The following is a 13,532-nucleotide window of genomic DNA, read 5'->3' as shown; positions in this document are numbered from 1 at the left end:
AATTAACCACATAAGGATCTTGCAATACCCCACTAGATATCAAGGCAGTAAAAGCACTTAGAATACCAACTATCCAACCATCAGGGTGCTGTCTAGAGTTGCTGTCAAGAGTTGCAGCTGCTAGAGCTGCAACAGTTTTTCTTCGTAAATATTCTTATTTTCTTCTGACGGGGGTGTGGTGAATGGAGGAGCCAGAAGGGGCTAAAACAATTGCTTGGGGAAAATTCGATTGTGACGCTGTGAAGAAAAGGCCAATATCGACTATGCCTTGACTGAAATTGAACGATGAGTATAGATCCTGGCGCCCCAAATTGGAAGTACTTCAATTGCCCCTGCTCTCTGATATGAACAAAAAGTGAATATCTTTGTACAATCGGTCTATACTGTGTCCATATCATGTCTACTCGTCAAATTTGCAAATTCCTATCAAATGGTGCCCTTCTTGTCGATATCGAAACAAGATGTGGCCAAACGCCACGGCCGTATAACAGATGAGTATAGATGATATATGGGCGCAAGATGACGTCTGAAGCCGGCGCGAAATGACGTCTGTGATCAGCGCGCTCTAGAAACCCAATTAACAACTACAAACATGGACGGGATGTAGATAAGAGATCAGATGCTGGCGGAATCAGAGTGAGTGTCACTGGTGTGGGTTGATCAGCTGATAATTTGTCCTTCATCCATTGTCTACGAACCTACATAGCCTCTGTGCTAACGTAAAACATTGGTAAGCTCAATTCCCTTGCCCGTTATCATGCTTGATTCTATATTGCTAAATTCTGGAAGTTGCAGTTTTTCGTCGAGATAATTGGAGACTTGTTTCCAAAATGGTTGTTAGAAAACGATAGTGGGCCAAGGTCATCCAGAGGGGTCTGTATTTTTGGCTCCGTTCGGTGCCCCTATTTTTTTTTTTACCTTGTCGAAAACTGATATAAAACAAAACAGGATCATAATAGATCAACTGAAGAGGTCGGATGACGCCGTTATTTTATGTGTTATGACCCTTGCCCCTTGGCCTTGTTGCTAAGATGCTGTTAAGAAACCTCGCGATCATCTGTAGCTGGTGGACACTGAGGGCTTAATGGGCTGGCAAGGGGTTTCCATTACCGTCACCGGCAAGAAAGAACTGTTATCCAGTTTGCAAAGTGTGGCCAATGTTTGTAGTATCTGATTGTGGCAGGTAGCATCAAACAGCTGGAATTTGGACACTTCGGAAATGGTTGATTTTACACTGTTTTCATTCATTTTTATCAATTTTTGGTAACTCCAAGGGTGCAGTTTCACATTGCTAGGCCACCTCAGCCTTCCCAACTCTAAAACAAGGTGAATAGGTAAGACCATTCTCCCTGCTCAGCCTCCCAAACTATCTGGAAGGACTGTGCACTGTGCACTGTGCACCTTGCCGAACCTCTAAGACCGGGAGTGACAGGAATTTTAGGTAGGATTCTAGTTCTTGCTGCTTACTTTGACATCACTCTAGACAAGAAATTGGTTCTGACTGAATCTCAGCCCAATCCTGAGCTATATCATGGTTCTTACCGGATCTCTACGTGTTTCAGGTTTAAAGATGAAAGGAACATGTTATAGCCGGAATGCGGCACGTAACACGAAGCGTGCGACACACGCGCACACGCACCCCTGTCCTATTGCATCACACACCAAGTGTTCAACACACCGCACAGCCCCAAACGCAACGAGCTTTGCGTTTATGCTAGGCTGCGAAAAATCGCTGCGTGCCTGACACGTGCCTGATATAACGACAGCTCTCCGCGGTACCAACATCTGTCATTTGAGCTAAAGGCATGGCTCGGCTAGTGTGCATGAAATGCGTATCGCTCTAATGCTCTGCGCTGGGTTGAGTGTTGTTCAACAATTAACACCTGCCACTCTGGGGTTAATTACATGATGGATAGCCGGCGCACAGGTTGGTAACATCGCTCTGGTTTCAAGCTTCTGTTACATTTTCGAGCAAGATGCGCACGAGTACAAAACACGAATCCCAGGATCAAATCCTTTGGCATTCATTTCAGTTCTCTCAGGCTCCAGAATATTCGTGTTGAATATTTTTCAAAAAACAGTCTGATCCGATATTCGTTTTGCATTTTTGCGGGGCGATCCTTCGGATTCAGGACTTTCAAAAAAGATAATTAATATGGGGTGTGGCATCCAATATCCAACGCCATCGCAAATTAAGATCCAGCGTAAAGGTAGTTACAATAATTATTTATTTCAATGTCTTGAGCTGAAATTTAGTCCGGTTCCGCTGTTTGGAGCGATGGAACACAGCTTCTCGTCATCACTTGCACTCGCAGTCGAGTTGATCCACAAACTCCGGACGCGAAAGCTGACTGGATCGAGAAATACCAAGAACTGCATGGTACGCCGTAGAAATGCCGAGATTGCGGTCCCTTCTATGACGAACTGTAGGCCATGCAATGCATATTTTTGCAGTATAAAAATATCCCTATCTGTGGTAGGGCTGTCTAGATAAGCAATGGCTCAGGAAAAGATATATGCCAATCGTAAATGTAGGTACGAAATTTACCTTATGTAAGTGAATCAGGTGTCTAGCTTTGTGCAACTTACAGAACACTGACACCGCGTCGTCTCTTAGCATGACGCCAGCCATCATACATAGCCATCATTAAAAACATGTTTCAGATAATGGGTACGATATATAATTGCTAAGGTACCAGGACACAAAGTTAGCCAAATATCGTTAATATAATACCTTGTTATGACACGTGAGGCGATCTTTCAGACATGCAGGCTATTTATTAGGAGTCCAGAGTTTGTATGCCGACAGGTCTTGACCTCTAGTATTCTAGGACGCGTGCACTGGTAAAACGACGTTGTCAAGCGAACAGCGACTATCATGCCATTCCCGACTTTTCGAAGCTGTGGTCATGGCCGCGAGGGAACAAGCTTAAATAGACACGTTGCAAAACCAAGACACGTGAATCCAGGAGAAATTTTCGAATTTGTTTAGATATTGCCCCTTAAAATGTAAAATAAGAAATAATTGCAGCTGCCATGCCCTAACACCCGGTGCGCACACCGACGCCAAGTGGTGCGTAGGTCCGAAACACGGGTGACTCGGCCGAAAGGTCACGATGGCCCATACCGGGTGTTCGGGTAGACAATTACCAACCACAAAAATCAAACACCACGAATATTGCGCGACCCTTACGTGCATTCCGAGCATTCAGGCGCTCACGTCGCAGCACCCAGCTCACACTGCTGCTGAGGGCTGCCCGGGGCACCACCGGCTCAGCCGAAGAGCTTCGATGATCCGTACCAGCAACACCAAGACAGACATAAATTTGACGGCGGGAATCGGCGTCCATCATACCGAGCAGGGACCAGTGCATCGAGTAAGGGCTGCTAAAATTGTATTCCAAAGTTGGTATTGGTTGCGCCACGCTCCGTTGGTGCGTGTCGGCCTGCCACGTGCTCCCCTGGTGATGTTTACTCTGTCCGCAAACGCGCATCCCATGGCGTTCATTAAACCTGTCACGAATGCTACACTTTTCTGCTCCTACAAAATATCCCGGGGCAAAGGTGGCAATACATCTGATGTGCTGACGGTGGCATCGACTGCACAGCTCGTCATGTATGAACGGTAATTTTGCATCTACGTAACGGCTTGTTTCACCTTTCTACGACTTCTTTGCGAATCTCTCCAAGCGTCAAACTGAGAACGTGCGGCACAAGCGACGATGTCATTCGGTGCTCCCGTTACCCCAGAAAAGAAGGGACGCTTGGACTGCGCTCACACGACTGGAGATCAGAAAATACGCGCACCGCTCTCCGCATTTGTGGCATATGGACCGCTTTCTTAGAAGCCATTGGGCGCGCCGAATCGTCATGGAATATGTCGGGAACGGCCGTAAGTGTTAAGCATTTGTTTGTGGTATAGCTTTCATCTGATTGTGTCACAAAAAGATGTGGAGGATTGGAATCGAGGTTTTTTGTGTGATGCGTGCCAGAATAAAAGGAACACTGGGGCTATGTTCATTGGTTTTGCAAGCAGAGAGTTGGACCCCTTAGTCGATTTGCCCAAAATGTCATAGTTGCTTCTTTGTTATCGTCACGTTTCATGGATGACTTTTCCGTCATGCGGATATGGTCGTCCTATTTGCGTAGAGATGCTGGCGGACTTACCAACTTGTTGCGTTGGAGGATGTGAATATGTTATTGTGAGGTACGTTGTCAATGCCGGAATAGTTTTCAGTTATCATGCACAATGGCTGCCGACTTAAAATCCTGTTTCTTCCTATCTTTACTCTGCCAGTGTTCTCTGTCGGTTTGCGGTGCAAATACAAAACAAAAATAGTAATATGGCTACCCCGTGGTGCCACCCACACTTCTTGTATAGGTATATGTCTAAAGTTATTTTGCGTGTTATAAGTGAGCTTACTTTATGATCTGATGATTGCTTGAATATCTTCAGATGTGGAACACTCGGATGTGGAATGTTCTGAACTCAAATGTTCAGATGTGGAACGTCTGAGTTCAGAACATCTGAAGTCAGATGCTTAGATGTGGAACACTCCCTTTGAAGGGAATGTTCCAATTTAAGGCTACTATAGCAAACAGTGGATGTGATCAAGTAGGCCTCACATACAACTCTTGATATAGTTTTAAATGGAGAAAACTGCTCTAGACAACACAATTTTGTATTTAGTAAACATGCTCCCCAATACATCACGGTTTGATTGTGTCATCGTACTTTGTACAACATTGATTGAGAGCCAATGGAAGGCCGCAATCTTTTGGAATTCGTGCTCACGAACGCCAAGGATAAACGACTTGACAATCATAGTTTCTTGGTCTTGAGCGTCGCATGGCCATTGGAATAGCAGTATTTTGTTGACGTTATTTTGGTGTCGTGCATGCTGGGGCAACCTTAAGATAGTCCACACGAAAAAGTCTGTGCATCTTCGCGGTCGTGTAGCTCATAGACAAGTTTTAGGTCTTACGAAAGGCAGGGCTGCGAGCTGCACGGAATGGTCTTCAAGGTGGCTCTTGCGGTTCGAAACCCTACACAAATACGGAACTCTCCCTTTAACGTTGTTCCGACTAAAAAGAAAGATGTCACAGACTTCTGTCGAGCTCTGCACCCGGTTGGGCTGTCCATAATTATACCCGCATGCCACTTTGATGCGAAGCATAACGCACATCAACGTCTTAAGAGCACAGCATACGTGACCCATCACTCGAGGGAACTAAACAGCCTGGTAGGGACCGAACAGTGCCCGTCCCGCGCACAGGCACGAACCTGGCACAGCCGGCCTCGCAGACAGGTGCAGACCGAGCACGCCGAAATGCAGGCAGGTACGTACCGAGCACAGCTGGCCCCGTAGACAGGCGCAGGCCGAGTTTGACGGGATGTGAATAGGCACGGACCGAGCACGGCTGGCCCCGTAGACAGGCGCAGGCCGAATTTGACGGGATGTGAATAGGCACAGACCGAGCACGGCACATCTGGCGGGCATCAGGCGCATCTGATGCCAAAAAATTAACTGCGGTAGACAACGGAGGCCACGCTCGCCACTCATTCCCAACACCGGTGGCACCACGACCATGTTGTGCAGGGCCTGCAAGATCAAATTGCAGTTTGATGAGCTGGCGCAAGAGAATGCTTCACATTTGAAGATATCGAGGCAAACATCAGATATGATGAAACAAGGTCACTTATAACTATTGGTATACTTTTGAAGTAGAAAAGACCGCTCTAGTCAGCACTATTCTCCGTTTAGTAAATATGCTCCTCAATATGTCAAGGTTTGGTTACGTTATCGTACCTTGCCAACATGGATTGAGAACCAACTGCCGACGATGTATCTGGAAATGGCGCTCACGAACGCCAGATGTGAACGATTCAACAATTATATTTTTCTTGCCCTTGGTCGCCGCATGGCTTATAGAATGATGTAATTTGAATGACGCTATTATGACGTCATGAATGCAAGGCGACTTTGAAATACGCTCCCCGACAAACCTTTCCCCATTTCGCGGGCGTGTAGCTCAGAAGCTAGATGAGTTAAGGTCTTAAGAAGGGCAGGGTTGGGAACAGCACCGAGAGGTCTCAACGGTAGCTATTGTACCGGCTACAACTTCAGTATAGATCGCCAGTTTGTAGGAAGCACGATTACGCTGCCAATGGCAAGACGGGCTGCAAAAAGCAACCTTTGGAAAACCTACTCTTCTTGATACCCATCGAGGTCACCCAGCGTCATCATCATGCCATACATATCCTGTATTTCATCGGCCATGCGGCGATCAAGGCCAATACAAACATAATTGTAGGATTGCTCATATCTGACGTTCGTGGGCACGATTTTCGGATATAACGGCCGTCAACTGTCTCTCAGTCAATGTTGTGCAGGGTACGATGACGCAATCAAGCAATGACGCCTCGAGGAGCATGTTTACTAACAATACAAATGTGTTGTCCATGGCGTTCCTTTGCACTTGAAAGCATACCAATAGTAATGAATCAGCTTATTTAATCATATCTGCTGCTTGCTTCGATATTTTCAAGTGTTAAACACTGCGTTTAAGATTTTTGCCTACAACTCTAATTTCCGTTATTGTTAGAAAAAAATGTCCAACTTTATATTTTATGTTGCACAAAACGCGACTCGTGATTGAGACGCATAGAATGTTTAATGTTGACGGAAAGCCAGTTGACATGCACAATTTTTGGAAATCTTCATGACAGACGCCAACCCTGAACGGCTCGACGATAACATCATTCTTAGCCTTGAAGCCGCATGGGCTGTGGGCTGGCAGGGTTTAATAACGTTATTATGGCGTCATGCAAGCTTAAATGTTCTCCAAATGCTCTGCACAAAATAGTCCCCATCTTTGCGAACGTATGTCTCAGAAACTAGAAGCTGTTAGGTCTTAAGCAGGGCAAGGCTATGAACTACACCACATGGTCTTTATACGGCTTTTTCGGTTCAAAGCCCCACACAAATGTGAGGCATCTCCGGGCAGCCTCCGACCGGTCTTGAAGGTCAAATGGCAGTCTTCGGGCGTGACTGGCTGCACTATTTCCAGTCATCTCGCACCGATATCTCGATAACGACGGGTCGGAGTGACCCAGGAGTGGCACACTTTGATAGGAAATTAAATGGACAAATGTGCCATGTCAGTTATGCGGACGCACATACCACTTGTGACGCGCACACTAGCTGGCAAGATGGATTTGGCTGTTTCGACCATTTTCACGTTTGGCACGACATCTCGACACAAAGGGCATGAAGCGACCCGGAAGTGTCATGCTTCAGTGGTGAAAGGAACGAGCCATATAGTGCACCCAAGGTTTTGGTCACATGCGCCACGCGCCTCATTCACACATGCTAGCAAGATGGATTTTACTGATTTTTTCGACACCCGGGTCTTATAGGGACTCAGCAGTGGCATGCGGCAATGAAGATTGGACCGGATAATCGCGTGGGGCGGTTTGTGATGTCGTACGTGCCACGTATCACGCGTACATGAGCTGTGCTGATGCATTTTGCCGATTCGACGGATTCTGCGCTCTTCGCTTCATCTTGGTGGCCAGGGCACAAAGCAACACGGGATATGTCGATAAGAAGCGGCTGGCGTGCTGCAGTAGACCACTGCACGGACAGTCGCCTTGTCTAAAGTGTGGGGTTGCACGTATCACGTGTCAGGCGCACACGAGCGTTCAAGGTAGATTTTTCCGTGTTGGATGTTCTTTTTTACGTTTTGTGTCACATCTCGGCACACAAGACACACAGCGGCCCAGGAATGGTATGCTTCGATAGGCCATTGCGCAGGCAATCTCGTGGCTTCAAGCGTAGAGTGGCACGTGCTATCTGTCAGGCACACACGAGCTGTGAAGATGAATGTTGTTTTCGACCGTGTTCGACCGTTTTTTAGGTATCGTGCCATCTTGGCAACCAGGGCAGCTGGAGACGTTAATCCGCTTACAAAACATAGGCAGACGAACTGCCTGCGTTTTGAAATAAGCGCAGCGAAGCAAGCTTGTAAACGATTGTCTATATGCTATGGGCTTAGGGTACGTCTGTCTGTCCGTCTGTTTGTCCCGTTTTGCATCGCGCTGCCCACGGGCCAGGCAGCAGGTCGCAGAACGGTAAAATTTTGACACCACGCGCGTGCGCGTGAGGTCAATTTCCACGGATAGGTCGCGAGCCGCTGCGGTCCGCGGTTTGGGCGTGACGCATGGCGGAAAGGCCGTTTTAGGCCAATCGCTTGCACACGGGCGACCCGAAAATGTGACCGATGACAAAGCCGGCGAGCAGCCGTTGGAAACAGCGGTCGCGTCTCGACAAACAGCGGTCGGAGCGACAAGAAATTGACAGGCTTAGGTAGATAATTGAACGGGAAATTGCATAGTACCAGACGTGGTATTGTGCGCGCCGCGTGCCACGTATACAGAGGCGGTCAACATGAATTCGGCTGGTTTTTACGGTTTTTACGCTTTATATTGTATTTTGTCAGTGCGTGAATGCGCAAATTCAATTTCAAAATGGCGAGCGACTTGCTGTCGTCTATTCATGTTGTCGGCACGGGTTTGTGCAACGCGCTGTTGTGCCAGAATTCGTTGAGCAAGCTGGCAATGTCGGCATTTTGAGAAGCGGTGGGGAATGTAACACACCGTCGTTGAAATTGTAGCCAGAGTCGTGGCTAAATTTGCGTCACGGCATACACCGTTCATTACCCGTATCAACCACCCACTAACTTGTCGCGTTGTGCACTCTCCCGTCCATACACAAACTCTATCTAAACGGTCGCCAACTTCACATTTTTGCGCCGCCTAAATGTCACCGGTTGATCGCCCAGTCGCCGGCGGCCAGTATTTTAAGTAAAACGACGAAACGCGCGCGCGCCGTATTTTGCCGGTGTGTGGCAGCCGTCATTTATTCGTTCATTCGTTATGGCAAGAAAGGTGAGACATACTGACGATCAGATGCATTACCCGAACTCCTTGCTTCGAGAAATGACAGAGGAACCACAAACATCGAGGAAGAATAGTTTGCAACGGGCACGATGAGGGGACCCACGAAATGCAGGATAATTCAGGGCAACTCACTACGCTACGGCAAGACAGTGCTCGCATTGGCGTCGTGGTGTGTGTTTTAGATAGGTTCCCTTATGTGTTTGCCAACGCCTAAACAATGCAGCGACATTGACAATATCAGTGGCAAAATTCGGAAGATCTGGCATTTGCAGTGGTAATTGCGGTTTCTTGAACTTTGAGAATTCATAAGAACACTGCATCCGCAGTGAAAACCTAGAGAGAAAGATTCGATCCTCCCTGGTGGTCAGCACATAAAGATTCGATCGTCCCTGATGGTCAGCACAGCGAGAAAGATTCGATCGCCCCTGGTGGTCAGCACAGCGAGAAAGATTCGATCGTCCCTGGTGGTCAGCACATAAAGATTCGATCGTCCCTGGTGGTCAGCACAGCGAGAAAGATTCGATCGTCCCTGGTGGTCAGCACAGAAAGAAGGATTTGATCGTCCCTGGTGGTCAGCACAGAAAGGAAGATTCGATCGTTCCTGGTGGTCAGCACAGAAATAAGGATTCGATCGTCCCTGGTGGCCAGCACAGAAGGAAAGATTCGATCGTCCCTGGTGGTCAGCACAGAGAGAAAGATTCGATCGTTCCTGGTTCCCGCCACACACCCCGGCAGCCAAAGTTGGAGTCGTGGAGGGAATCCCATGAATAATGTTGAATGCATCCGAAAATACGGCCAACCCAAATAATCCATCGGCGCTCCGTTGATTAGCGAAGCGAGCCCGCAAGCACTGGTAGCTACAAGTTCACAATCATATACCCAGCATGCTGCAACTTCTGCGTCACTGCCCGAGCTCTGTGGGCCCATATCACAGCCAACGCGGAAACCAAGTGTAGCACATTGAACGATGACCCCAAGCGATGAACGAAAACTTAGTCACTTCATGGTGCTCCTTCGAATTCTTCCAACCCAATAGCTGCTACGAACCTTAACACTGATTGTAGCTACCTGCCGAACAAAATTACTGCGGCCAGCTTCGAACACATGCTTGGAGGCTGATGTTTGGTCCTGATGTTTGGAGGCTGTTAAAAAACCTGGTGGTGAGGTTATCGGTGATAGATGCCGGTGAACTCATTTTAGCGACAGCTCACGATGAGATGAACGTGATGCCATTGATTTTAAAACGGGGTTCCACTATCGTATACCATGTGTAACTATATACATTTTTCAGGCCAACCTCTCTCGGCCGATTTGACACCCGAATGCCAGTTTGTGCCTTCATCTGATCTCACAGACGAGGCTACGCACATGACGTACCAGTCAGCATAATGTAATTCTCAACACAGTCAACAGCTGCTAGAAAGACAAACGAGTGGCATATTTCTAACCTCTTTAATATGATGCCATCGCTTTTGGTAAAAAGTTTGGTAGCGATCGTGTAATGATGAACTAATTAGGTGCCAAATTGCAGCGATTATTAGCAGGATGTCTCTAACCATTTTTCTTCGTTCAGTGGCATTGCTGTTAAGCCCTAAAGTGAAACAACGCAGCACACATTTACGAAAATAAATGGCTGGCATATACACCATAAACTCCAGACCATGAAATCTGCCAACTGGCACGGGATCGGACGCATTTCTGGTGTCATGAACGCCAGATGATCGATTTTTTTGACAATATGGGCGCTGAACGATCTTGGACGTTTTCATGGTTTCATGAAAGGTAAGGTTTTAGGAACAGCCAGCAAATTGTGCCGTAACGAGATGCAATATTTTCAAAATATCTTTTGGTGCTGTTTTTTGAAACTTTGGATGACTTTTCAATTCGGCTGAGGTAGGACAATGCGCATTTGTTACAGTTACATGGTATTCGGAATGTTTTCCCATCAGGGAATCAGACTAGTTTTTTGTTTGTCACGCTTTGAAATGTCATGCAAGCTGATATGGCCACTGCACACCTGTCACACCACGTTCTCTGTCGATGATACCGCTTAGGATAATGCTTAAGGGTTTTCCTAGACCAGTCGGATTTGTTTTCAGCCAGGATGCCTTCATGAAGATTTCGAGGGATGCTCTGGGACCCCGGATCTTAAAATTTTGTCGACTGAAAAGATCTGAGATCTTGCAGTGAATCAATTCGGAAAGTTGATCGTAGGATATCTGTACGTATATCCTGATGTGTTGAAAATGTTGGAAGGTCTTCTGAAATGTGTTTTTTGTTTTGCCGAAGGATCCTGCAAGATCCGGGCTCTTTTTTAATGTTTTTTTTACCGAACAATCTTCTTGGATAGTGGATCTGGGATCCAGGCACATGCCTGCTTCATATGGCATGTGTTATTTTAGCTGTCTTGCAGTACGTTGGCCGTTTTGCACGTCTGATGCCGCTGCTCAGTTTTGGCAACGGCTGAAAGAAAAACATCGCGTCGAAAAAGTCCTAGTTTTGCTTTACACGTCATCTTTAGCCGACTTAGGTTCCACCACATATCGAACGTGCTGGTTGAAGCCGGCTAGCCTGAGGTTCTATGATTCAGGATCTCTTTGGGAATAAGTCGTGTGATAAGTAATCATTGTCGTCAATCTTATGGGGTCTAGAATGTTTTTCAGATATATTTTTCAAAGGATCTCCGGAAATCATGATTCCCTTTGTCGACCTTGTGGAAATTTCCTTCGAGATCCATCATCTATTCTCAAGATACGAACACCTGACAGAAAACACGAATCGTTTAACACGCATATTTTAGATCATTTTCGAATTTATTGATAGCAGGGATCGTAGCAGACATGTCCCATGGACTTTTTAAAGGTCAGAGTAGGTCACTGACCTAAAATGATCCAGGTCAGCAGTTTGTTTAAGAAACATAACGAAGCGTGGCGTGGGAACATTGGGTAGTCCATGACGCTTATTCAAATAATATGATAGACGCAATATCCCAGGTTTTCCGCACTAACCTGTAGGTAAAAAGCGTCACCGACTTTTAAGCTTAGAACATTTATCTAGGTCCAAAGCTGCTGCATGAGGAAGTCTGTGGACACTGAGGACCAATCCGGAGTACGACCTTGTGTGACCTTACTGAACCCCAAGTTCACGACCTAGGAACCTTAGTTTTAACACAAGCTAGTTTACATGCAGGGTTACCAACCCTGTCAATTTGGTGCATTTAGCTCTCTTAATTTATAAGATGTCAGGGGGCTGTTTCATTTGACTCCCCACCCGAGCGAAGGGCATTCGACCGGCCACCCGGGCGCGTGTTAGGCGTGCGCGCCCACGTTCTTTTGTCTCCAATGTAGAACGTCTCGTGTTCAGTTCAGGACGCGCCCGCGTACGGGCGCCTCGCTTTAAACGGGCCAATGGTGCGCCTGGGATGTCCCATGCCTCGGGCTGCCCCGTTGTCGAAATGGCCGGGCCAGCACGCGCCTAACAACGTGACGCCTGTCCCCGGAGAGGCCATCTGTTTACCGGTCACACTTATCGGAACCACGGCCACCACACAGCCCTCTCCCGGGCCGGCCCGAGGATGCGAACCGCCGAACAGGCGGCGGTCGTCCGGCAAACACGGCGTTAGCGCCCGCTGCACGCTGCTAAGCGGCCGGTCGGTGAGGGCGGGGCGGAGGGAGGGGGGGGGGGGGGCGGCAGTTGGAGGGACTGTACGCTGCACCTGCTGCAGTCTGGGATAACCGAGATCAGACGATCTTTTATGAACAAGCTGGACCAATCATCTTGCATGTACGGGTATGTTGTCCCCGCTCGTCACAGCTTGATGCGAGACACTAGCCGCCGCCCCAGGGACGGCGGGCCAGTGCCTTTGTGCCAAATTGTAAATGTTTTGGTGGTTGGCTGCGGTTTGGCAGGAATCGGAGACCTTTGCTTTCTAGTTTTATATGTTAAATATTCACAGTTGAGAGCCAGCTCGGAAGCGGGTACACTTCCAAGAAATATTATAAGATTGATTGCGTTGTCGATATTATGTTTGCTCCCAGTGCCAGTGTACAGTTCAAAGAATAGAGTAGCATTTTACAACGTTTTAAATGCCGCTTATTTCGGCCTAGATCTGTGCGGGCGGGACTACGTGGCCTCTGATGTTTATGCTCGTGTTGCCCTGTGCCCTCCGCTTTCCTATGCTCAGCATTCCTTGCTGGCGGTTTTTTATGGATTTGTTCGCAATGCTTCGGGACTGTCACCTAGAGCACGCAGTGGCCGTCAGCAGTTCTGACTTACGACGAAGTGAACGGGGCATCCTAGGCTTGCGCTGCCAGTGAACGGAGCAGCGCGTGGAGTCATGAGCTCCCTCATTAGGTGGTGTGGGGAACGAGCGGAGGAGGAGAACGCATCGGTGTCTCCCACCATCACAACTTTTTATCCGTGATCACATTGCGTGGAGAGACACTGACTCTGGTTCTTTTCAGCGACTCCAGCTCGCAGTGATTTGGCTCATGGGCTTCTTTGTTTCAGGCACAAGAAAATTGCGGCATCTTTCGAGATGCATACCTTATATTATTTTCCCAGATGTTGG

The sequence above is a fragment of the Pollicipes pollicipes genome, unplaced genomic scaffold, assembly GCF_011947565.3.
Source record: "Pollicipes pollicipes isolate AB1234 unplaced genomic scaffold, Ppol_2.1 Scaffold_4002;HRSCAF=4701_pilon_pilon_pilon, whole genome shotgun sequence".
Taxonomy (NCBI): domain Eukaryota; kingdom Metazoa; phylum Arthropoda; class Thecostraca; order Pollicipedomorpha; family Pollicipedidae; genus Pollicipes; species Pollicipes pollicipes.
This window is presented reverse-complemented; position numbering follows the sequence as displayed.